Genomic DNA, 26,386 nt, shown 5'->3' with positions numbered 1-26,386 from the left:
GACTCTTGATTCAAAACTCATCCTACTTTGCCACATTGCTTACGTCATATCAATTTCTCACAGGTTTGGCAATTTAACCATAAGCAAAATGACCAAGACCACACTCAGCAAAGCACCCGACTTGCTTGGATAAAAAAAAGTCAGACGTGCATAAAAAAAAAAAAAACCCAAAAAACCAGGAAAATACTGTCTGTTCAATTTATGGAAAAGTCTCTGAGGAAGCAAGTGGAAATTTTCAGGCGAAAGATGATTTCTTTTCCTTTACCAAATTTGTTAAGGAAAAGAAGAGCATTTCTTTCCTGTATACTTCTTGATCATCTGTATGTGCTCAATCTATTCTAGGAAGGTCCATTTCCGACTGCAACCATCTCAGAGAATGCAGAGGCATTACCCAATGGCTATGTGGAGGTGACAGTCAACTTGCCTATCTACCGCTGCCTTCCTTTGCTCTTGTCTGTCACTTTTATGACATTCTTGCTCTTTCATTTAACTATTTCAGCAGATAGTCAATGTCTGAAAGACCTGTTATCAGAAAGGAACTTTCCATTGTTGTGGAAAATGTGACATACTCAAGGGTTGGAGTCAGGAAGACATTTCAGGCAGCTGCCAAATGTTAAGTTTAAAGACAGGCTTTCTCATTTCTGTTTGCTTCTGATTTTTTTATCTTCTCTGTTATATAAAAAAAAAATGGCAAAAGTTCAGAAATGCACTAAAGTCAGACATAAACTACACTTAAAAATACCAATAAACACAAGAAGTTCAGCATCATTAGTCACTAGGGAAATGCAAATAAAAACCACAAGAAGGTACCACCTCATACTGATTGGATGGCTATAGATTTTTTTAAAGGGAAGCAAAATGTGTTGGCAAGGATATGGAGAAATTGCAAACTTCCTACGTTGCTAGTGAAAATGCAAAATGCTACGGTTGCTCTGGAAAACAGTTAAGCAGCACCTCAAAAAGTTAAACACAGGGTTCCCATATGATCTGCAATTCTAATTTTAGGCAGCATATACTGAAAATAATTGAAAAAGAGAAATCAAACAAATACATGTACACCATGTCCATAGTGACATTTTTCATACTAGTCACAAAATGGATTCCACCTAAATGTCCAATTTATGAATGTGTTACGTGTCGCAGTACTGTATTTTTTGGACTCCTCACTCAAGATGGAAATGAGGACATTAACCACAGCAGATGAATTTGAAACTAGGATTTATTGAAGTGATAGAGGAGCAGAAAGCTTCAGGGACATCTCCAGGACAAGTGTCTCTCTGAAGGACAATTCCTTTACATAAACCACAAGGAGCCTAAAACAAGGGATGATGTTGTTCTACGTTTCTCCTTCTGACTTATTTTGCGTAGCCTTACTCCCCTCTACTTCCATCCATGTTGTTGCAAATGGCAAGATTACCTCTTTTTTATAGCTGAGTAATATTCCATTGTGTGTATATATACCACATCTTCATTATCCACTCCTCTGTCATTGGTCACGTAAGTTGCTTCCATTACTTGGCTATTCTAAATAGTGCTGCAATGAAAATAAGAGTGCATTTATCGGGCCTCCCCTGGTGGCACAGCAGTTGAGCGCTGGGCTGCGAAGCTGCCCACAGCCTCTGCAGCACAGGTTCGATCCCTGGCTGCTGGCGAGGGTCCCACATGGCGCACAGACCTCTCCTGCCCCGCCCGCTGCTCCCCTCAGCAGTGTATTTCGTTACCCTGCCTGTTCTGTTCCCTGCTCTGGCTCTGGTGAATTCTCTCACCCTCCCACGCTTCTGACTGTACCTGGTGCTTGTATAAATAAATAAATAAACTTAAAAAAGAGTGCATTTTTCTCTTCAGATTAGTGTTTTTACATTCTTCAGATAGATAGCTGTGGGTCTGCTACTCCTAAGTGGCCTGTTCGGCCACCATTTTGTCACCTATAGTTCTAAATCCTAAGCAAGGTCAAAATGGCCTGGTCAGTTAAGTACAGGAGCCCAACCCTTCAAGGAGCCCTTCAAATCAAACAACAGCACAAAGCTGGATCATGCTGGGAAGGCTATGCATCACAGGGTATGACGGGGAATGCCTGGGGGGCTGAGGACCAATGCATAACATGTACTCCTGACTTACACATCATGAGGTATGATGTATAACAAGGGACCCCAGAAGCTGATCAGTGGAATGCCTTGTTGATAAGATTAAAACCAAGGCTGGGGGATTAGGGCATGATCTCAATGACAATATCGAGTCATCAAGCAGTTTTGAAGTGCCTAGAGGGAAGACTCACAGTCCCTGATCTTCCACATTTGTCCCCTTTCTTTAATCTCCTTCCCCTTAATCTCCTTCCCCTTTCCTTTTGCTCCTTCCCCTTACAACCACGCTGTGTATCAACAAAAAGGCCAAGATCTTGCTCTTCGGTGGCTTCACGCATTGTGTAACCTGCTCCATGAGTCCCGTCTCTTTGTCAGTGTGGTGTTGCCCAATGCAACAGATACTGAGGAGTGAAGTTGTTGGATCATCTGGCAGATATATTTCTAATATTTTGAGAAAACTACACACTGTTTTCCATAAGGGCTGAACCAGTCTGCATTCCTACCAACAGCGTATGAGTTCATTTTTCTCCACATCCTTGACAACACTTGTTGTTTCTGATCTTTTTGATATAAAACATTCTCACAGGGGCAATGTGATATTTATTTGTGGTTTTGATTTGCATTTCCATTATGATAAAGGATGATAAGCATTTTTTCATGTACCTATTGGACATTTGTATGTTTTGCTTGGAGGAGTGTCTATTTAGCTCTTCTACCCATTCTTTTTTGATTGGGTTATTTGTTTTCTTTTTGTTGAGTTGTATGAGTTCTATGTGTATTTCCCCTCATACCATATTAGATGTATGAATTGCAAATATTTTCTCTCATTTAGGTGGGAATCTTTTTTTTTCAATGATAGTTTCTTCACTCTCTCCAATGATAGCTACTTCACTCAATATCTTCACTGTGCTTTTTGGTTTGATGTATCAATAATAACATTTTTTTATTGTTGCTTTCATTTCCTTTGCTAGTGGATTGATTCCCCAGAGATATCCCTGAAGCCAATGTTGTAGAGAGTGCTGCATGTTTTCTTCTCTGTATCTTATGGTTTCAGGTTGTACATCTAAGTCTTTAATCTGAGTAAATTTTGTGCATGTTGTGAGCTAGTCATCTTGTTTCACTCCTTTGTATGTGACTGTCCAGTCTTCCCAACACAATTTGTTGAAGGACTTCCTTTCTCCATTGTATGCTATTGACTTCTTTGCCATAAATTAACTGTCCATATAAGTGTGGGTTTATTTATGGGCTCTCAATTCTATTTCATTGATTTGTCTATTCCTATTCCAATAGCATACTGTTTTGATTATGCTAACTGACTAGGATAGTTTGAAGTCTAGGAATGTGATCACTCCTTTTCCTTTTTTTTTTTTTAAGATTTATTTATTTATTTATACAAGAACTGGGGCATGGGCCAGATTTGTGGGAGGGTGAGAGGATTCACCAGAGACAGAGCGGGGAACAGAACAGGCAGACTGACGAAATACACTGCTGAGGGGAACAGCAGGTGAGACAGGAGAGGTCTGCCGTGCCATGTGGGACCCTCGCCAGCCAAACCGGTGCTGCAGAGGCTGCAGACAGCTTCACAGCACTGCACTCAACAGCCTGTGCCACCAGGGAGGCCCTCCTTTTCCTTTTTGTCAGAATTACTTTCACCATTCAGGGTGTTATGTGGTTCCCTATAAATTTCAGTAATGTTTTTTCTGTTTCTTTAAAGAATGCCATTAAAACTTTGATAAGGATTGTATTGAATCTGTTTATTGCTTTGGGTAAGATGGCCATTGTCATATAGTTAATTCTCCAGTCTGTGAGCAAGGAATATCTTTCCATTTCTTTATGTTTTCTTGTATTTCTTTTAATAGTATCTCTCTGTTTTCACTATACAGGTCTTTTGCCTCCTTTGTTAAGTTTATTCAGTAAGCATTATTCAATAGATGTAGACATTCAATTCTTTTGGATGTGATTATAAATGGGATTGTTTTCTTGATTTCTTTCTCTTTTAGTTTGTTGTTTGCATATAGGAACACAACAGATTTTTGTGTATTGATTTTGTAGTTTGTCACTTCACTGTACTTAGCCAGTTATCTCACTGTACAGTTATCTCACCGAAAAAGAACAAATATTTTATTTTTTTTTGATAATTTAAAACTTAAAACTTTTATTCACTTTTGTTTAAACAAAAGCAGGTAAACGTATCCATAATTCATCCACTTCCTAGATTAGGCATTTAAAAACAGATATTTTAATTGTTTCCTCACATCTTGAAGTAGAAGACTATACTGACTTGATTTGTTAGATATTATTACCCATGATAGAAATGACATAGAACTCCAATTCAATTGGTATGTTGTAAATTGCCAGATAAAAGCAAGGAGGAGAAAAGTTCTGGAAACCATATTAGCACACTATTATTAACCCAAATTAATATTTTATTCATTTTATTTATTTTATTTAATATTTTATTCAGGAAATAAATATTTCCTTAGTTATTTCCTTAAAATATTTCCTTAGTTATTACCTAAGATCCTTTTTCTCTTTCAGTAGCCCATCAGTAAAACCACATTGCATTTAATTGTCATCTCTCCTTTCTGTTGACTGATACTTTTTCAGACTTTCATTGTGCACCTTGACAGTTTTGAGGAGTGCAGTGCAGGTATTTTGTACTCCTTCAATTGGCATTAATCTGATGTTATTCTTATGATTAGACTGGAGTTATGGTTTTTTTAAAAAGAGGTAACATTGGGGGCCTCCCCTGGTGGCGCAGCGGTTGAGCGCTGGGCTGCAAGGCTGCTCGCAGCCTCTACAGCGCCGGTTCAATCCCCGCTGCCTGCGAGGGTCCCACATGGCGCGCAGACCTCTCCTGCTGCACCCACTGCTCCCCTCAGCAGTGTATTTCGTCAGTCGGCCTGTTCTGTTCCCGCTCTGGCTCTGGTGAATTCTCTCACCCTCCCATGCTTCTGACTGTACCCAGTGCTTATATAAACAAATAAATAAATCTTAAAAAAAAAAAGAGGTAACATTGGTTTACAAAACTGTATATGATTTAAGGAGATAGCTTTACACCTCCTCAGATGTATGTCACCACACCACACCCACTGAGAAAAGACATTGAGGTGAAATGCCATTCTTATCACACCATGGGGGGGAGGGGCTATCAACATGATTTATCACTGATGTTATTAATCTTAATTTATTTATTTTTTTATAGAGGCATGCTTTATTTATTTATTTGTTTGTTTGTTTGTTTTTGTTTATTTATACAAGCACTGGGTACAGTCAGAAGCGCGGGAGGGTGAGAGAATTCACCAGAGCCAGAGCGGGGAGCAGAGCAGGCAGAAGGACCAAAGTACACTGCTGAGGGGAGCAGCGGGCGGCAGGAGAGGTCTGCACGCCATGTGGGACCCTCCTCTGGTGGCCGGGGAGCAGCTGGGGATCTAACCGGCGCCGCAGAAGCCGCGGGCAGCTTCGCAAACCAGCGCTCAACCGCTGAATCACCGGGGAGGCCCTGATGTTATTAATCTTATTCACCAGTTCAACATGGTGTTTGTTAAGTTTCTCTAAAGTTATTCCTTTCCCCATTCCACACTCTAACCTTTGGAAGCAAGTCACTATGTATAGCCCTCACTTGAAAGACAAGATAGGCTCCATCTTCTTGAGTGGTGAGTGTCTACATAAATGATTTTGTAAAGGATCAATGGTGGACAATTATTGCCTCTAATATACAGAGACCAGGGATACAATACATCCCCATAACAAAGATTAATTTGACTCCCAATGTCAGTAACACCAAGGTTGAGAATCCATGCTCTAGAACTGGTTGGTTCTGCTCTGTAAGGTGTTGCATATGGAAATGAAATTCTAATTTTGTAATTGAAGTCAGTGACAAAATGTTGTGTTTTCAGAGAACATGGTTGTGTTATAGGGCAGCCCCGATACAAAATGGGTTGCCTGACTGTGGGTCCTCACCCACGTGCTTAAAAGGACTTATCAATGCTCTACTGCAGACACACGCGTAAGGTTCATGAAAGGTTTATTTACAAGGGAAGGGCAAGTGAGGAAATGTACAGCTCAGGGAGAAAAATGGGAGACAAAGTTTTAAATGAGTCCTACCCAATCCGCCGATCTGGAATCCCAAATGGCACTCTGAGAGCTGGCCGCAAGCCAGGAGACGTGAAGCCAGGAGGCGAGCAACAGCAAGCCAGCCCAAGGCCCACATGTTTGGTTTTTATACCCAACCTGGCTGTTTAACTCCACCCTCAGGTCCCAGCCACCTTCCCTTTGGTGGTGACGGGATTTGTCTTTCCCAATGTCTTGATGGCTTTAGTCTGGAGTGGGAGTGGAGTCCACAAAGCCTGTATGGAATTAGCTCAGGACATCCTTTCCCCCTAACAGTTGGAATGCACAAAATGAATAATTTTTTGTATTATATAGACCTGAATAGAAAGTTTAATTTCTCTAAGACTCCATATAAACAATATGAACTGGAAAACTGAGGCAGTGATCCAAACTACTCAAATCCAGTGATATCCCCACCCCACACCCTGTTACTGGAGAGAAATTGGGCTCAGTATATACAGCTTGGTTGTCTGCATTGAATGAGTTTATTGAATATTTACTTAGCACCTGTGTGTAAGTTCCAAGAACCAGAAGAGATCTTGGAATAAGTCTGAAGGTGGGATGATTTAATGGTATAAAATCACACCTCTTCAGATGTGTGTCATCACACCACACCCATAACCCTCCACCATAGTCCACTGGGCCTCTTGAACACTGCTCCCCAACTCCACCCTCCCTTCTAATAGCCTCAATTGTATACTTAGGTTTCTAGGTTTTGTTTTTGCCTAGTTTTGTCTATTCCTGGTTTTGTTTCTTTATATTCCACATATAAGTGACATCATCTTTTTTTTTTTTTAAGATTTATTTATTTATTTATTTATTTATACAAGCACTGGGTACAGTCAGCAGTGCGGGAGGGTGAGAGAATTCACCAGAGCCAGAGCAGGGAGCAGAGCAGGCAGAAGGACCGAAGTACACTGCTGAGGGGAGCAGCGGGCAGCAGGAGGGGTCTGCGAGCCATGTGGGACCCTCCTCCAGTGGCCTGGGAGCAGCTGGGGATCGAACCGGCACTGCAGAGGCTGCGGGCAGCTTCGCAACCCAGCACTCAACCGCTGCGCCACCGGGGAGGCCCTCATCTGGTATTTTTAAATCAGAAGGATAAAGACATATACCAGAAGGATCGTAGACTATCATCTGGCAAGGTGGGAGGTCTGGAACAGCCTTGAGCAGCCTCAGAGGGAGAACATGCTTCTTCATACATTGCACATTCAGAAAATGGAGGGCAAATCCCACCCAGAGGCAGAGATCTTAGTATTGTAACGAAGACAGGGTAAGTCCAAGGGTCAGAGTAAATTCAAGGTTCTTATGAAGACACATGCACCACCTACTGGGTCCGCCTTTCTGTCCACTAGCCAGCATTGGTTCAACTTTGTGGTCACTGGACTGCTAAGACAATTGACCAAAATGAAGTTCCTAGGGACAGGGTGAAGAAATGCTTTCTTGTTAATTGTTCAGCAATGGTTACCATTCGTATTCTTGTTTCCAAGAATTTGTATTCTTGTTTCCTTCTACATGCAAAAGGAAAGAAGTAAGTCCACCTAAGATGTCCCCTGTCTGAAATGAATGAACAAAAGACGGTATATCCATGCAATGGACTATTAACTGGCTATAAAAAGTAATGAACTACTGATATTACTAAAGATGGATGAACCTGAAAGACAGCATGATAAATGAAAAAGTTTAGATGTGAATGGCCATGCATTATATGATTCCATGTATATGAACTATCCAGAATAGATAAATCCATAGATTCTGAATGCAGAGCAGTGGATGCCCAGGGTTGAGGAGAGAAGAGATGCTGCCTTATGGGTGCAGGGTTTGACTTTGGAGTTTTCAAATGTTTTGGAACTAGATAGAGGCAGAAATTGCACACCTTTAATGAATGTTGTTCATTTTTAAATGGTTATTTTTTATTGTGTGAATTTCACCTTAATAAATTATTATAAAAATCTACTTTGAAAGAACAAAATAAAGGATTATAAACTTCTTATTTTCAAAGATTCATGAAATGAAATACCAGAGAAGACACAGCTGATAGTAATAGTTCTGAAAATAAAACTGAGCAGACAAAATTCTCTGGGGATGAACTTTATGTTCAGTGAATTTTGGAGTATTTTTCTTGCCCACTTCTCTTGGCTAATCTTGTAAGATGACTGTTTTCCATATCACCTTGGGACTCTAAATCCTAAAATCTAACAACTTCAGCATTGATTTTTCAGCTGTCCTCATGGGGTTTCCTTCTGTTTCTCTTAAATGGAAAAATATCTACAAAAGATTTTACTTTAAAAAATGTAATACTGAATTCATACCTACTTGAATAATAATTTTTTCATGAATATGCCATATAACAAGTATAATCATTTTATGATTTAAGGAAATTTCCACAATATGTAGCCTATTCCTAAATAATGTAGCATTCATAATATAAATGGTTCTTTTAAATGACTGCATATTTTGAAATTTTATTCTCTAATTTCTATTTTTTCTTTCTTTTAAAGATTTATTTATGCATATAAAAACTGGAGTACATTCGGTCCTTCTGCCTGCTCTGTTCCCCGCTTTGGCTCTGCTGAATTCTCTCACCCTCCCGCGCTTCTGACTGTACCCAGTGCTTGTATAAATAAATAAATAAAAATAAATCTTAAAAAAAATAAAATTAAAAAAAATAAAAACTGGAGTACAGGCCAGATGTGTGGGGGGTGAGAGTATGCACCAGAGATAGAGCGTGGAGCAGAACAGGTAGATCCACTGAAATACACTGCTGAGTGGAGCAGCGGGTGAGACAAGAGAGGTCTGCTGCGCTGCTAGTCTCACAGTGCTACACTCAACCCCTTGCGCCACCAGGGAGGCCTGATTTCTAAAATTTCCTAAGGATTTAAGTGGCGCAGCAGTAGAGCGCTGAGCTGCGAAGCCTGCAGCACTGGTTCGATCTCCAGCCGCTGGCGAGGGTCCCACATGGAGAGCAGACCTCTCCTGCTGCCCGCTGCTCCCCTCAGCAGTGTATTTCGTCAGTCTGCCTATTCTGTTTCCCGCTGTGGCTCTGGTGAATTCTCTCACCCTCCCGTGCTTCTGACTGTACCCAGTGCTTGTACAAATAAATCTTAAAAAAAAAAAGATTTTTATAGAATGGGGAATACACAATGATGTAAAAATATAAATAAAAATGATTTTAAAAAAGGTTTATATACAACCTAGTATGAAAAATGCTTATGTTAGGATACCAAGAACATTAAGATCTATTTAACTTACTGAATGTAAAATATAGTTCAATAAAAAAGAATATGAGAACAAAGAAATAAAATATAAATTCAATTTTCCTAATACAGGACTATTTTGATTTTATTTCTTGAATCAGTTATTTATATTTTAAATGTGTAGCTTAATTTCTAAGCATTTAGGATTTCTCTAGTTATGTTTTTCTTGTTGATTTCTATTTTAATTTCACATTGGTTAAATGAAATTGTTTTGCATTGTTTCAATTCTTTGAAATTTCTTGATGTTTGATCATTTTGGGAACATGTTCTTTATGTAAGCAAAATGCTGTTAGGTGTAGAAATAGTCTAGATTAGGTTGGTTTTGTTAAAATCTTCTGCAATATACAGTTAATTTTCTAAATTTTACAGAGAGATGCTAAAAATCTTCAAAAAAAAAAAAAGGAGCTACTTGCATTACATCACTGTGATAATAACTATAATTCACGAATGATATTGTCTTCATATTAGAACTGCTTTGCCTAAGTGATATTCCACTGATTTATGGAACAGAATGTTTCAGCTTTGGATATGAAATAAAATTAATTTAGGGCAAAGTGGCCTGCCAAAATCAGCATCATCAATCACTTTTTACAGCATTTCATGATGAAAAGCCATCTTAGCTAGTAGTTGTTCAGCCATGAATACTAATTAATTTCTGTCTACTTCTGGATCTAAAGATGAAGGAAGAAAAGAGTTTGAGTCAAGTCTGAAATTAAATCTTAAAAATAAAATACAGACAGCATTAAGAAAGGACAAAAGGAGTCACTAACGCTTTCAAGATTCAATTCTTTTTCAGAAATGGTGGTTATTTTACATGTATTTCCTTCCTTTAATGTGCTTTGTATTCCTACCCAGACCCTAATGGAAACATAGCCTATGTTTTGTTATATGTATTACAGAGTACCTTGGCTGGGCTGAAGCTAGAGCTAGAAATTTGCCTGAAGGAAAGCAGGTAACATTTTCTCCTATCCTTTCCATCACCTATTAGCACAAGTCTGTATGCATGAAGGTTTTGGATAAACTTGTAGGTTTAAAGAAAGTTTGAGGCTGTAAAAGGGAGAAAATTGAGTTTTTGTTTTTTGTTTTGTTTTGTTTGCTGGCACATTAGAAAAAGAGAGAGAAAGCTAGAAGAACTAGAGGGGAAGGTAAGTGGAGGTACTCTGACTAACCCTGTGGATTCAAGGCTCATTGGAGAGGATAGAACCAAAAGGTGAAGGAACCATTTTCACGAAGGACCTTCTCCGATTCTTGGCACAAATAATGTTATTTAGGGCCAAGGTGGCAAAATTAACATAAACTTGATTTAGGAATCCAGTTCACAGTACTTTTATTTTTTTATTTATTTTTAAAGATTTATTTATTTATGCATACCAGAGCTGGGGTACAGGCCAGAGATGCGGGGGGTGAGAGGATTCACCAGGGTGGGGTGCAGAACAGGCAGACTGACTGAAATACAGTGCTGAGGGTGAGACAGGAGAGGTCTGCTGTGCCATGTGGGTTTCTCTCCGGCTGGCCAGGGATCGAACTGGTACTGCAGAGGCTGCGGATTGTTTTGTAGTCTGGTGCTTAACCCCTTGCACCATCAGGGGAAAAAAGTACTTTTAGACTGGATACTCCGTGCTATCTGCACGAAGGGCATCAGCAACAGAGCTAGTCATGCAGTGCCCTGACTAGTAGATTGGACTCTAAGTATGTGAGTGAGTTGCATCCAAACACATTTGGTAAAAGCACCAGCTGAGGATGGCCAGAAATAACTACAGAGCCTTTGAAAGGGGGTTAAATTCTTCTGTGAGTAGGTGGGGCTTTACAGATGATGACATTTGGGTAGTAGTTTTCATGTGATTTCATTTCACCAGCTGGAAAAGCCTGGGATATATGGGTTATGTAATTCTTCTTTTCTAGGCCTCGCTTCTAATAAGAACTGGGACTCTTTTTTCTTTGTGATTTCTTCAATTGCTTTTTAAATGGAAATATAATTGACATACAACATTATTTGTTTCAGGTTACCACATAATGATTCAAATTTTGTGTACATTGTGAAATGATTATCATAAATCCATTTATGAATTAGGACTTCATTTTTGTTTTTATTTATATCTTTTTATTTATATGTTTTATATCATTGTGTATTCCCCATGAAATTCCTACTACCAGTTCACCCATGAACCTTCACCATATTCCCTGTGCTCTTCTCTCACCTGGTTTGATTGCTTTCCCTCCTCCTCCCTCACAGAATATCTCTTATTTATGGTTGCCTGCTAGTTTTTTAAATTATTGTTATTTTTTTCCCTGATTCTTTATTTGGTTCCCCTATATTCCTCTTATAAGTGAAACCATTTTATATTTTTCTTTTTCCTTCTAGCTTATTTCACTGAGCATAATCCCTTCTAGTTCCGTCTATGTTGCTGCAAATGGCGTGAGTTTATCTTTTTTGATTGCTGAATAGTACTCCATTGTGTATATATACCATATCTTCTTGATCCAGTTATCTGTTTTTGGACATTTGAGTTGTTTTTATTTTTTAAAAAAATATTTTATTCATTTATTTTTGCATCAGAGACCTGGGGTGTAGACCAGAGGTGTGGGGTGGTGGTAAGAAGATTCACCCGAGACAGAGTGGGGAGCAGAACAGGCAGATCCACTGAAACACACTGCTAAGGGGAGCAACAGGACAAAAAGGAGAGGTCGTCTGCTATGCCATATGTGGGTTAGCTCCCTTGATGGGGATCAAACCCAGGCTGTTGTGGTGGATCTTCATGGAGGTTGCACTGACACTCAACCTCAAGGCTGCCAGGGAGGCCCCCTAGGGCTTCTCAAGCTAACCTCCATTGTAAGCTATTTCTCCAAGCCTACATTATCATTCTTCTCCCACATCTAAAGGAATCCTACTCCAGTTTTCCATTTATAGTCCTTTGAATGCAAAACAAAACTACAAATAGATAGCACCTCACACTTATCAGAATAGCCTATATCAAAGAGACCGAAAACAGTAAGCTGGCAAGGATGTAGAGAAAAAAAAAGAACAGTTGTACACATTTGTGGGAATGTAGACTGGTCTAGTCCCTATTAAAAACAGTATGGAGGTTTCTCAAAGTATTAAAAAGAGATCTACTATATGACCCAGCAATTCCCTGGACCTTAAACACATCCTAGGTATCTACCTGAGGAATGCAAGAACACTAATTCAAAAGGATATATGCACTCATATGCACACCTTTGTTCATTGTATCACTATTAACAGTAGTCAAGTTTTGGAAACAACCTAAATTCTCAAAGACAGAGGAGTGTATGAAGAAGATTTGGTATGTATACACCATGGAATATTACTCAGCTATATAAACAAAAGATCAAAGTTTGTCTTTTGTGACAACATGGATAGAACTGGAGAGGATTATGCCAAATGAAAAGTCAGAAGGAGAAAGATAAATATCACGTGATTTCAATCATGTGTGGAATTAAGGAAACAAAACACTGACCAGAGTGGGAGGGGAGGGTTGGGGAGCAAAAAAGGGAGGGGGTCCATGAACTATGGTGGAGAATTATGGGTGCTTTGATGGATGGTGTGGTGTGTGTACCTATGCCCCTAAATCATATATAGTATTGTAAATCAATGTTACCTCAATAAAAAGAATACAGTAAAAAACAGAGAGAAGAGAGAATATAAACAAGAGCTTGAAAGTTGTATTTTGAATTGATGTCATTCAACACCTCCATAAACAAAACTAATGCAAATATTTATACTAACAAAGGAAAAAGAGTCCTTTGCGCTATCTTGTGCGATAGTGTTACAGAGTAAAGTTTCCATAAAATGGGGAAACTCCAGATTCGCTGCCCCACCTAATAACGGCTGGAGCAGAGCAGTGAGAAGGGATCTTGAAGGGAAGACATGAAAGAGACTTACAGGAGGCACATGGAGCAGAGACCTGTGAGGAAGAAGGATGCATTTGCTGCTTAGCTTTGAACTTGCAGCAGGGACTTGGGGGACATGGAAGGAGACACGTGGAGTCAAGACATGTAGAGACACTTGCAAGAGATGTATGGTTGAGCGGCCTGGGGGGAGGCTGGCAATGGCAGCCATTATCTTGCTTTGCACTCTGGTTTTGCTCCTTTCATCCTCATCTTGCCTGGCCTCTTCTGCTCCTTTCTCTGGTTGCCCAATAGAAAGTGTATTAGACTTTAGGCCAATTTTCAGAGCTTCACAGCCTCACTTGGGCCAATCCTGTTTGAATTAGCATATGCCCACATGGGGATGGATAACTCTGGGTGTTTTATTGGAAAAGTATTATCCTTTCTTCTCTTTCTATGCACACTAATCCTATAAAAGGTCTTTCACACTAAGAAAATGCTTAGTCTTTATGTGGAAGATGGCAAAACTTCTTTAGAGTGTGCAGGTTTGGGTGCCCCTCATTTTGTACTTTAACAATATCACAATAACTGATGACAGCTGCCATCCTCTTTAAGTTCCCTAGAGTTAGTCTTCCTTATATAGTATCTTAAGTCAACAAGGACACACCTCCTTCAGAAGAGTCATATAGCTTATCTTGACCTTTCCCTGTTGGTAAGCTCTAACTATTCTTTTTTTTTTAAAAGTATTTATTTATGCATACGAGAGCTGGGGTACAAGCCAGAGGTGTGGGGGGTGGGGTGAGAGGAATCACCAGAGATAGAGTGGGGAACAGAACACGCAGATTGACCAAAGTACACTGCTGAGGGGAGCAGCAGGCAAGTCAGGAGAGGTCTGATGTGCCATATGGGTTGCTCCCTGGCCGGCTGGGAATTGAACGCTTGCTGCAGTGCTGTGGATACCCTCATAGGTTGCATTCCAGCCCTTGCGCCACCAGGGAGGCCCTCTAACTAACCTTTTATGAACACTTCCCAGAGTGAGCCATGCACTTCTTTCAATGACCAATGTTTCTTTTGGTGAAAATAGGTCTATTCAAACCATGACTTAGCTGCAAATCCACACTTTTCTAACTCATGGATAAATAAATATTTTTCCTCTTTGTCTCATTTTTTTGTATCTTTTAGTCAACATGGAATAACAGGTTTTTGTGCTTTTCGCATTGTGATGGATACGGAAAAAAAAATCCGTGCACATCAAGATCTGTAGACTATATTATTAACTGAGAAAGGATTCAGAAAGCACAAATTCACTGGACCCTAGCCACCTTTTTATTGCTAAGATTCATTTAATATCAACTTAAGATTCCATAACAATATAGCCAGATATTATAAATATTAGTGTCCTGACTCTTTCATCCATTATTATGGATTTGAAAGACAGTATATAGTAGGTTTAGCTTTAATCTTTAGCAGCCAGGGCTAACAACCTAACCAGATTTGGAAACTGGTCCTTGGAGTAAGCTTCCATATGCATCTTAGCTAACATGTAATTCATGTAAGATCCAAGTGTTCTTATCATCTGTGTGTGGCATGAAAAATATGCACAAGATGACATGCAAAGGATCAAGAAAATAAATATGAATACTACTGAGATCATATACTAGACTATATCATGGAAACATTATATAAGATTTTAAGATATTTGTGGAGACAACCAAGTAAAAGCAAATGACAAATACTGCTTTCTAAACAAAGCAGAGGATGAAAACCACAAAATCAACATCTTAAGAGATTACGTAAACTGACAGTGTTAAAGTAACATCAAATTTTAGATCAATCCAAACATCTTCGGAGTTGGGCCTGGGTTTCTTTAATAACTATATCATTGCCTTTAAAATCAAATGATGAAGATGACTGAAAAAGAGGTTATAGAATGAGAGTAAGTGGAATAACACTATATCTGATGTACATTCCAAGAGTTTCCATATAACAAACATAAATTGAGTAACTATAAACAGCTACCCCCTCTCACCCAGAAAATGCCCCTAAATAAAGATAAAGCAAATTTCTGAAGATTTTTTCCCTTTACTATAGAATTTCAGATATTCCTGATATTGGACACATCAATATGGAGGCAATAATCAAGCAAGTCATCAACAGCAGAAGCTGCCATGTGCCTCCACTGAACTAGGAGCCTTGGGAGATATAAAAGAGACATGAGATATAATCTCTTATTGTGGAGACAAGATATGAACACATAAAACAGAGGAAGCTATAAAGCAAAACAAGTGAGCTAAGTGATGTGGTGCTGACTAGAAGTATCTGAACAAATCCAAAAAAGCCAAGATAGTTGCGAGTTTCATAGACAAGTTTGTTTGAATTGGCCAGACACTAGAAGTGTGCAGATAATAGACCAGAGTTTTTCCTTGGAGGAAAAGTTAATATGTGTAAAGGCAGAAACTGAGAATGAACAAAACATTTCAAGGAAAGACTGGAGGCTGGTCTGATTCACTCTCAGGGAAAAGTTGGAAGGAAATTTGGGAGAACAGACTGCAAATTGGAATAGACTTGGAGAGCTGTAAACCATAAAAGGCCACAGAAATGGCAACTAGATCTCCTTACACACCTCAATGTAAAGAGGACTGAATCATTAATGAAACTCTTCAGTCACTCTTCCACAGATGGAGGATTCCGCCAGCAGTGGCAGAATGATGCAAGAGGAGTTTATGATGATGATGATGATACAGATATAGAGCAAATTAAATATAAAAAGGAATGACTTGGGGTGTAGTGCCTGTCTTCTGAAACTGAACCATTATTACTCCACCCATTGAGGTTGAAGTTCTTCTCTTACAGAAAACTTTACCTTTTTCCAGAGAGAATAACTATTTGATCAGCTGTAGAGTTAATATACAAAGAACTTCCTATCTTTCTAGCCTGCCAGTATTTTAGTAAGCAATTCACTGTTTAACACAGATCATAGTAAAGATGTTTTGTATATAAAATTTATACCTGGGCCTCCCCGGTGGCGCAGGGGTTGAGAGCTGGGTTGCGAAGCTGCCCGCAGCCTCTGCAGCGCCAGTTCGATCCCCAGGTGAGGGTCCCATATGGCGCGCAGACCTCTCCTGCCGCCCGCTGCTCCCCTCAGCAGTGTACTTTGTCACTCTGCCTGTTCTGCTCTCTGCTCTGGCTCTGGTGAATTCTCTCACCCTCCCGCACTTCTGACTGTTCCCAGTGCTTGTATAAATAAATAAATAAATCTTTACAAATAAAAATAAAATAAAATTTATACCTAAGAGTTGCAGAGACAATATCTACATAGAAGGGTTGCATTAAGAATACAACAGGCGGGCCTCCCCGGTGGCGCAGCGGTTGAGCGCTGGGTTGCGAAGCTGCCCACGGCCTCTGCGGCGCCGGTTCGATCCCCGGCTGCTCCCCGGCCACCAGAGGAGGGTCCCACATGGCGCGCAGACCTCTCCTGCCGCCCGCTGCTCCCCTCAGCAGTGTACTTCGGTCCTTCTGCCTGCTCTGCTCCCTACTCTGGCTCTGGTGAATTCTCTCACCCTCCCGTGCTTCTGCTTAAAAAAATAAAAAATAAATGTTTAAAAAAAAAATACAACAGGCATTTCTGGTTTCCTGACCAGCATGTAAGGAGACTGGAAGTTGCCATTACAGCCAAACAGAGCAAAAGGCCAAACAAACTGAAAAAAAAAAATCAACAAATCTTCTTATATCCAAAGAGAAGGGAAATCATAGGGCAAAATACTGCCCTCAAAATGGGGAGACAGGCAGATACAAAGAGTCAGAACTTACCTAAGCAGAAAATCACAAGCAGAAATCTCCACAGGAAATCTCAAGATAATCTGAACTATAATTAATGAATTACTAGAGATTTTGTGCAGACAAGCCTGCAAGTTAAAATCTCCTGAGGAGTCACACTTTTGTGAGTTTTACCTCCTGGAGCTCCCAGCATTTCACAGTAAAGAAAAGAAACAGAAATATATAATAGACCTAATTGTAAAACACAAAATTATAAAACTCATAGAACATAACATAGATGACTTTGGGTATGGTACTGACAATTTATTTGTTTTTAAAAGTTTATATATTTATACATACGAGAACTGGGGTTCAGGCCAGAGGTGGGGTGGATGAGAGGATTCATCAGAGACACAGTGGGGAGCAGAACAGGCAGATTGTCTGAAATACACTGATGAAGGGAGCAGACGGCAAGACAGGAGAGGTCTGTTGCACCATGTGGGTCACCTCCCTGGCTGGGGATCGAACTTGTGCTGCAGTAGCTGTGGATAGCTTCATAGTGCTGATGCTTAACCCCTTGCACCACCGTGGAGTTCCCAGTACTGACATTTTAGATATAACATTAAAGCCAAGATCATGAAAAGAATTAATTGATAAACTTCATTGAAATTAAAAACTGTTGCTCTGTGAAAGAGAATGAGAAGAAAAACTAGTTTTGGAGAAAATATTTGCAAAAAATATACCTGATAAAGGACTGCTGTTCAAAGTAAGTAAAGAACTCTTAAAGTTCAACAATATGAAAATGAGAAACTCAATTAAAAAATGGGCAAAAGACCTGAACAGACATTCAGCAAAGATTATACAGATGGTAAATAAGCTTATGAAAATAATCTCTGCATCATATATCCTTAGGGAAATGCAAATTACAGCAACAATGAGATAACATGACACACCTATTAGATAGGCAAGATGTAGAACACAGACAACACAGACACTGTAGTGTATACAAAGCAACAGGAACTCTCATTCATTGCTAGTGAAAATGGAAAACAGTACAGCTAATTTAGAGTCAGATTGGCAGTTTCTTACATGGCTAAATATACTTTTAACATATGATAGAACAATCAAATTCCTTGGTATTTATGCAAATGAACCAAACACTTCTATGTACACAAAAAACTGTACACAAATGTTTATAGCAGGCTTATATATAATTGCCAAAATTTGGAAGCAGTCAAGACATCTTCAGTAAGTGAATGGATAAATTGTGGTACATTCAGACAACGGAATATTATTCAGCACTAAAAAGAAATGAGCTATTAAAATGATGAAAATATATAGAGAAAACTTAACTGCATATTCCTAAGTAAAGGAAGCCAATCTGAAAAGATCATGCACATGCACTGTTTGAACTATGTGACTTTCTGAAAAAGAAAAGAGCTATAGACATAGTAAAAAAGTAAGTGGTTGCCAGGGCATAGGAGGGAGGGACTAATAGGCAGAACATGGAAGATTTTTAGGGCAGTGAAACTACTTTGTATGATGGTGGACACATATCATTCTACATTTGTCCAAATCCATAGAATGGAATAGCAAGAGCAACAATAATGTAAACTGTAGACTTGATGTGGCTATAATGTGTCAATATGGGTTTATCAACTGTAACAAATATATCACTGCAGTGCAATATGTTGAGAGTAGGAGAAGCAAGTGTGAGTATATAGGGGGGAGAGGATATACAAGGAAACTCTGTACTTTCTGTTCAATTTTTCTGTGAACCAAAAATTGTTCTTAAAAAAAAAGCCTGTTTAAAAGGGGAAAACAGGCCTCCCTGCTGGCACAGGCTGTTGAGCGCCGCACTGCAAAGCTGGCCGCAGCTTCTGTAGCATGTGTTTGATCCCAGGCGGCCGGTGAGAATCCCACATGGCGAAGCAGACCTCTCCTGTCTCGCCCACTGCTCCTCAGAAGTGTATTTCTTCAGTCTGCCTGTTCTGTTCCCTGCTCTGTCTCTGGTGAATCCTCTCACCCTCCTGAGCATCTGGCCTGTACCCTGGTTCTTGTATAAAAATAAATAAATCTTAAAAAAAAAGATAAAATAAAAGGGGAAGACATTATGGACAAAATGTTAAAAATTACTCTAATGCTACTAAAAAGATGGCATTCTTTTCAATGATTTACATCAGAATTCCCATTGCAAAACTCTATTCCTTTCATCTCACTGGCATTCAGTTTTATGAGAGCCATAACTAGGTCTTTTTTTTTTTCTGCAATCCTTGTGCATATTATTACAAAACATAGGCAACTATTTGATCTTCAGCATAGCTATGAAATTGAGTCAATAGATTAAGGAATGTTTAAAAATAAAAAGGTTCAGGAGCCTCCTTGGTTGTGCAAGGGGTTAAGATGCAACCTATGAGGCTGTCTGCGGCCACTGTACAAGAACTGGGCAGACTAACTGAAATAAACTGCTGAGGGGAGCACAGGGCAAGACAGGAGAGGTCTGTTGAGCAGCAGCACGAGTTCGATCCCCAGCCAGGGAGCTACCCAATGGCGCAGCAGAGCTCTCCTGACTTGTCCTCTGCTCCCCTCAGCAGTGTGTTTCAGTCAATCTGCCTGTTCTGTTTCCTACTCTGTTCTCTGGTGAATCCTCTCACCCCCCCCATTTCTGGCCTGTACCCCAGTTCTTGTATGCATAGATAAATGAATCTTTTTTTTTTTTTTTTTTTTTTTTTAGAGGCATGTTTTATTTATTTATTTTGTTTGTTTGTTTGTTTGTTTTGTTTATACATGCACTGGGTACAGTCAGAAGCGCGGGAGGGTGAGAGAATTCACCAGAGCCAGAGCGGGGAGCAGAGCAGGCAGAAGGACCGAAGTACACTGCTGAGGGGAGCAGCGGGCGGCAGGAGAGGTCTGCGCGCCATGTGGGATCCTCCGCCGGTGGCCGGGGAGCAGCCGGGGATCGAACCGGCGCCGCAGAGGCCGCGGGCAGCTTCGCAACCCAGCGCTCAACCGCTGCGCCACCGGGGAGGCCCGATAAATGAATCTTTAAAAAAAATAAAAGGGTCCAATATTTTTTTCTGCAGGTGAGAAATGTATGTGATGTACTCAGTCATTAATTCCGTGAGTATTTATTAAATATTTACTATGTGCCAGGAACACAGTGTGTGCTAGGCTCTAAGAATACTGCAGGAAATTCTTGCTTTCAAGAAACAATCTAGTTGGGAGACAGACAATAATCAAGAAATCACGGGGCCTCCTCAGTGGTGTAGCAGGTTGAGCGCAGGGCTGTGAAGCTGTCCCCAGCCTCTGCAGCGCAGGTAGGAGTCCCTGCCGGCCAGGGATACTTGAGATACCCACATGGCGCGGCAACCTCTCCTGTCTCCCGCTGCTCCCTCAGCAGTGTCTTCGGTTGGTCTTCCTGTTCTGCTCCCCGCTCTGTCTCTGGTGAATCCTCTCACCCTCCAGCACATCCGGCCTGTACCCCAGTTCTTGCATAAATAAATAAAACTTTTAAAAAGAAAGAAATCACACTAGCAAATATAAAAAGGAGCTTTGATAATGCTACAAAGTCTACAGTGTTTTGACAGTTTGTAACATCTGGAATTGACCTAGTCAGGGGTATCAAGGCAACCCGGAGGGAGTTGTTCAAAATGAGAGCTGAAAGATGAATAAGAGGTGAGAAGGGCAGGAAGAAGAGAGAACAAAGGAACAACAAAGAAATCAAAATATTCAAAGAACTCATACTCCAATGAGGGAGCATAGAAGGTGAGCTGTGGTGAGGGAGCTCAAGGTGAGTGGAGAAATAAGTGAGAGCTAGGTCATGCAGGTCTTATAAGCTACACTAAGGAATTTTGTGTTTATTGCAAGAGTGATGGGAAGCCATAAAGCTTTTAAGCATGAGTATATTGCATTCCTTATGCAAAGACTATCTGGCTATTAACAAGAGAATAGATTGGCTAGGAGCCATAGTAGTTGTGGGTAGATAGGAGAAATTGCAGTCATGTAGGAAAGAGGTGATGGTAGGATGATGTTAATGGGGATGAAAAGAAGTGGATGGATTTTGGGAAATTTTAGGATGTAAAATAAATAAAATCTGACTAAAAAACTAGGTCTAAGACTGGGAGAAGAACAGTGATGTATCAAAATTTCCATAAGTACAATTGGAAAGACTCCTTGGGCAATCCACTGAGATAGTGCAGACTGGAAGAGGACCAGGCTTGGGGAACAAGTTGAGTATGAATGGGCTTTGAGACATTGGAGAGAAGAGGTCCAGTAGGCAATTAGACATGCTGACCTGAAGTCAGATGACTGTTCTGACTGGAAGTATATACTGGAGAGATCATCTGTACACAGGTTGTAATTAAGCTGTGGATGTGGACGAGCTTGCCTAGGGAGACAGTATAGAGTGAGATGGGAGACAGCTGAAGATAGGACCCTGAAAAAATCAACTTTAGTCACACAAAAGTAGCTGTGCTAATATCCATGGATTATGGCTCCACTTCTGGAATTCAGAAATCCTAAATTCTTTCTTTTGTTTTGCCATCCCATTACTAGATAATGCTCCCAAAATTACTCTCCTGTCTTTAAATCAGCATTCCATTTGTTGAAGAGGATGGTGCCATTTTTATAAGAGGCTATTTTTACTTTCTACCAAATATTATTAAGATCACTGTAAATGTACCATAAAATAGAGCACATGATGGCAGATGTTTTACTTGTTAAAATATTGAGTCTGGTACTCAGAGAGCACTTGGACTTTTCCAGAGTGGTTTCTGCCAGCATGAGGAAAGGATAGCTCCTGTACTATTGTGACATTCACGGTTGTGTGTGTGTGGGGGGGGGGGGGGTTTCCTATATGCTCAGTCTTTGTCTGAGAGCACAACTGAGAGGGAGAGGGGGTTGGGGAGGAGGGAGAGAGAGAGGAGGCAGTAGAGTGCTAGGTAGGGGAGGGGAGAAGGGGAGGGAGAAGGGTCAAGAGGAGGGGGAAGGGTCAAGAGGAGGGGGAAGGGTCAAGGGGAGGGGGAAGGGTCAAGGGGTTTTCTCTTTCCCCACCTTCTTATTCAATCTTATAGTGCATATTTTTATGCTCTTGGGAGCTTGAAGGGAGGAAAAAGCTAACAATTTGGAGGATTGGACATTCTGACCTCTGAGTCAAAAAGTTACTCAATAATCCTTTTAGCAGAGGCCAACAAGGCAGTATATTCAGAGTCAGGAGACTGTGGCTTGATACTGACTCATAGGCTGTATGATCTTGGGGTTAAAACCTATCAACTCCCTCTGTTTCCCTATCGGTAATACTATCTATTCCCCTCCACCCCCATCTCTTGGGGTTGTTATGAGTCTGAGGAGATCGCAGATCTGAAAGCATTTTGAAAATATCAGACATTATCATGCCCCAGAAGGAAGCCATCCACGGAGAACTAATTTGTCTTGATTAAGATGACTTTGTTACACCATAATCATTTCAATTCCTTTTCTAATTTTCTTATTTCCTAGTCATGTTTCTTTCTTTCAAAATGAATGACTTCTGATCTATTGAGATGCATGTTAACTGATTCTACCACTGCAACTAAATATTAAATATCTAAATGAAACATTGTTCTGTTAATCAGTGGTCCAGTTACAAATGGAAACTCTAAAACAAACCAAAAATAAGTAAAACCAAGGTTAGCTTATACCACGAATTCAAAGGCTTTGACTTCCCCTTCTAGCCCATGCATTATCTAGGTCCCAAGTATCTTTTATGACCTCATTTTGTACTCCCTCTTCCCCTTGTAACTCTTTGGAATAGGCCTCCTTGCTATTCCTTGAATAAGCCCAGCACTGTTTTTCCCTAATGACTTTGTGTTGCTGTCACTCACTAAGAATACAATTCCCTCTGACAATTGTTATTGCATTTAGGTCTCTCTGGGTGCACAGGCCTTCCCTAAATACCTCATGTAACTACTTTAACTACCCCACCTGAAGTAGAGTATACCCATAACAATTATCATCCATGTCTCTCCTTCCTCTTCATTCGCTTTATTATTCTTCCCAGCACTTATAACCTCTTGCCATTGTCTTTTTTCAGTTCAACAAGCATGTAAACTCCATGAAAGCAGGGATTTCTTGTCTGGTTTGTTCCACTGCTTAGCAATTAGAACGTAGTCTCTAGGCACGTAATAAATAGCTATTGACTGGAAGAATCAACAAACGTATTCCTACTACTTCTCTGGCTGACAAAATCCTTCCTAACACAACCTGGTATTCAAGGAATTAGTGCGGGATGCTAGGCAGAAAGCTGCTTCTATGTACATGGTCATTTGGCTGATTTTGCAAGAATGTGGGAAGGAACATCAAGATGACACACGATGCTTTGATCTAACTGAAGCGATGGAGACCATCGATAGAACTCGAGTGTGGCAAGTTTTGAATAATTCTGGCTGCATTGAAAATTCCTGCAGACTCACAAGTGTCCATCACTCAAACAGGAAGGGCCTGTTAGCACAAACTGGATGTCTCATTTAGGTGTCCTTAAACTTGTCTCCTATTCAAATTAGGGGTGTCAGCTACAAGCTATAATTTGCATTAGTTGTCAGGATAGATTCACTAGTAACCCAGCCCTGGAATATAACCAAACTACTGGCATCAAAACTGTATTTGTTTTAAATGTACTATAGCCAATGTTGACTATCACAATTGAGTTGCAGTTGACACAGAAAGCAGAAGCAAAGGCATCTATACAAACTGAAGCATAATATGGCCTATCTCTTGGTGGGGGGGGATCTCAGTTTTGCAATATTTAGGCATCTGTTCTTTTTTTTTAAGATTTATTTTATTTATTTATGCATACAAGAGCTGGGGTGTAGGCCAGAGGTGCAGGGGGTGGGGAGTGGTGGTGGTGGTGAGAGTATTCACCAGAGACAGAGTGGGGAGCAGAACAGGCAGATTAACTGAAATACACTGCTGAGGGGAGCACCAGGGGAGACAGGAGAGGTCTGCTGTGCCATGTGCGTCACCTCCCTGGCCTGGGGATCGAATTCTTGCTGTAGTGGCTGCCAATAGCTTCATAGTGCTGAGACTTAACCACTTGTACCACCAGAGAGGCCCCACATCTGTTCTTTAAATGATCCTGTGTCTGAGATCACAGGATCACTTTATGAAAGGAGGTGACGGTGTATCAGAGTGCACCACTGAACTAACCACAGCCTATAAGAACAATAGATAGGAAAAAAAACAGAGCTCAACATTGATTATGGAGGTTTTCATGACAGATTTTGATCATGTCTGTTAAAGGATATCAGAAAATTGAATGAAACAGGTTAGATTCTATAGTCACATTTCATTTCATGAAATGTGTTTTCATTATTTTATCTTATTTTATTTCAAATGTAAGGATGTGTTTCTGCAAATTCTGAACTTAAGAATTATAGTGAAAACAATCATAAATTTCTTCTTCTGAAAACAGTCCTTCCATGCATTTCTCTCTTTGAGTCAGTTCTCCACTATTGGGTTCAGAGAAGTTTGACCTAAGTTTAGCCTTAGGGGCCTTAGAAGAAGTGGCTCTGTTTCAAAGTGAATATCAAGGTTAAACTCATTATTTTAAAACTTTATAGAGTGTGGTTTATTAATTCAGTACTAGTTAGTTTATTACTGCTTTCTTCTGTCTTTGCTTTGCAGTGAAAAATATTTATGAAAAAAATGTGTCAAACTATTCAGATATTTCTGCTTCTTGTCTCAATTTCAGAGGCAGCCAAGTCCCGAAGCAGTGAATCCAATACCTGGAACTCTTTCCTTATTCATTGACAATGACCTAGGATGAAGTGAAATTCCTCATAGAGAATTCTTTGTCTTCACTCTCTTCCTTTTCAACATCGCTTCACCTCCAATAATAATAAAGACACTTATTGATTGAATTTTATGTGTCTGGCACTCAGCTGTGCATGGAAATTTAAAGGCCTTTCTACATTTTCCTTCCAAACCTCAAAACACTAAATGGTCCCTCTTGGAAACAATGGTACCTGAACTGTCTTTGTGGATAGAAACTGGAAACTTTTGGAGTGAAGGATGCAGACAGGCAGGACAGCGAGTCATGATAAGCATGGGTCTGTCAGGAGTCATAGTCCTCCGACCAAGTCCCTGCTCAGGTCCTTCCACAAGCTGTGTGACACTGGCACATAACCTCTCCATACCTTAATGTCATTATTTGTAAAGCAGGAATAATAATAATAATCTGTGCACCATAAAGTTGCAAGGAATAAATAAGAAAATTTCACGCGAGGTGTTTAGAACTGAGCCTGACTCTTTGAAAGTACTCAAAAAGATTGAGCTATTTTATACAAAGAACTCAAAATTTGCAGGCTCTGAAAGGAGCAACTCTGGCTACAAACCAAAGAATGTCTTATTTTGTGAAGATTAGGTGGAAAGACTTTCATATACGTAAATGTCCTTTAGTATCAAGTCCTTATATGCAAAGATCAGTTTAAGTTAGTAACTAGGATGTCCAGCAATATATGGGAAGTTAAGCTCAGCTATAGAGCTTTCCCAAAACATCCATGTATTTCTGTAAAAATGGTTGGCAAACTTTCTTTGTAAAAGTCCAGATGGGAGATATTTTAGGCTTCACAAGACAGACAGTCTCTATTGTAATTACTGGACTCTGCTGTTACAGGACATAATTAGTCAGAGGCAATATGTAAATGAATGGGCCTAACTGTGTTCCAATAAAACTATTTACAAAAACAGACTGTGGGGCCTCCCCGGTGGCGCAGCGGTTAAGCGCTGGGTTGCTAAGCTGCCTGCAGCCTCTACAGCGCCGGTTTGATCCCTGGCTGCTCCCCGGCCACCGGAGAAGGTCCCACATGGCGCGCAGACCTCTCCTCCGCCCGCTGCTCCCTCAGCAGTGTACTTCGGTCCTTCTGCCTGTTCTGCTCCCCGATCTGGCTCTGGTGAATTCTCTCACCCTCCCGCACTTCTGACTGTACCTAGTGCATGTATAAATAAATAAAAAATAAATCTTTAAAAAAAAAAAAGACTGTGGACCAGAACTCTCCCATGCATCATGGTTTGTTCACCCCTGCCCTAAATAATTAGCCTATCAGGATTGCAATGGCTGAGTAAACACACAAAGCAAATAAATGCGAAGAGAATAAAGGGTGTGAGATTTTTTTTTTAAAGGGAGGCTAAGCAATGACTCCTTCAATGTCCCTGTCTAGTTAAACATAACGTACCTTGACCCAGACAGTACTGCAACCAATAATGCTGAGTGAACACAGACCCAGTTCCTGCTGAGTGAACACAGACCCAGTTCCTGACTTCATGTGACTTAAAATCTATTCTGGTAAGAATTAAGGCCAA

The sequence above is a fragment of the Talpa occidentalis genome, unplaced genomic scaffold, assembly GCF_014898055.3.
Source record: "Talpa occidentalis isolate TD23 unplaced genomic scaffold, MPIMG_talOcc4v2.1 talOcc4.15, whole genome shotgun sequence".
NCBI classification, from domain to species: Eukaryota; Metazoa; Chordata; class Mammalia; order Eulipotyphla; family Talpidae; genus Talpa; species Talpa occidentalis.
Note: the sequence above shows the minus strand (reverse complement) of the source record.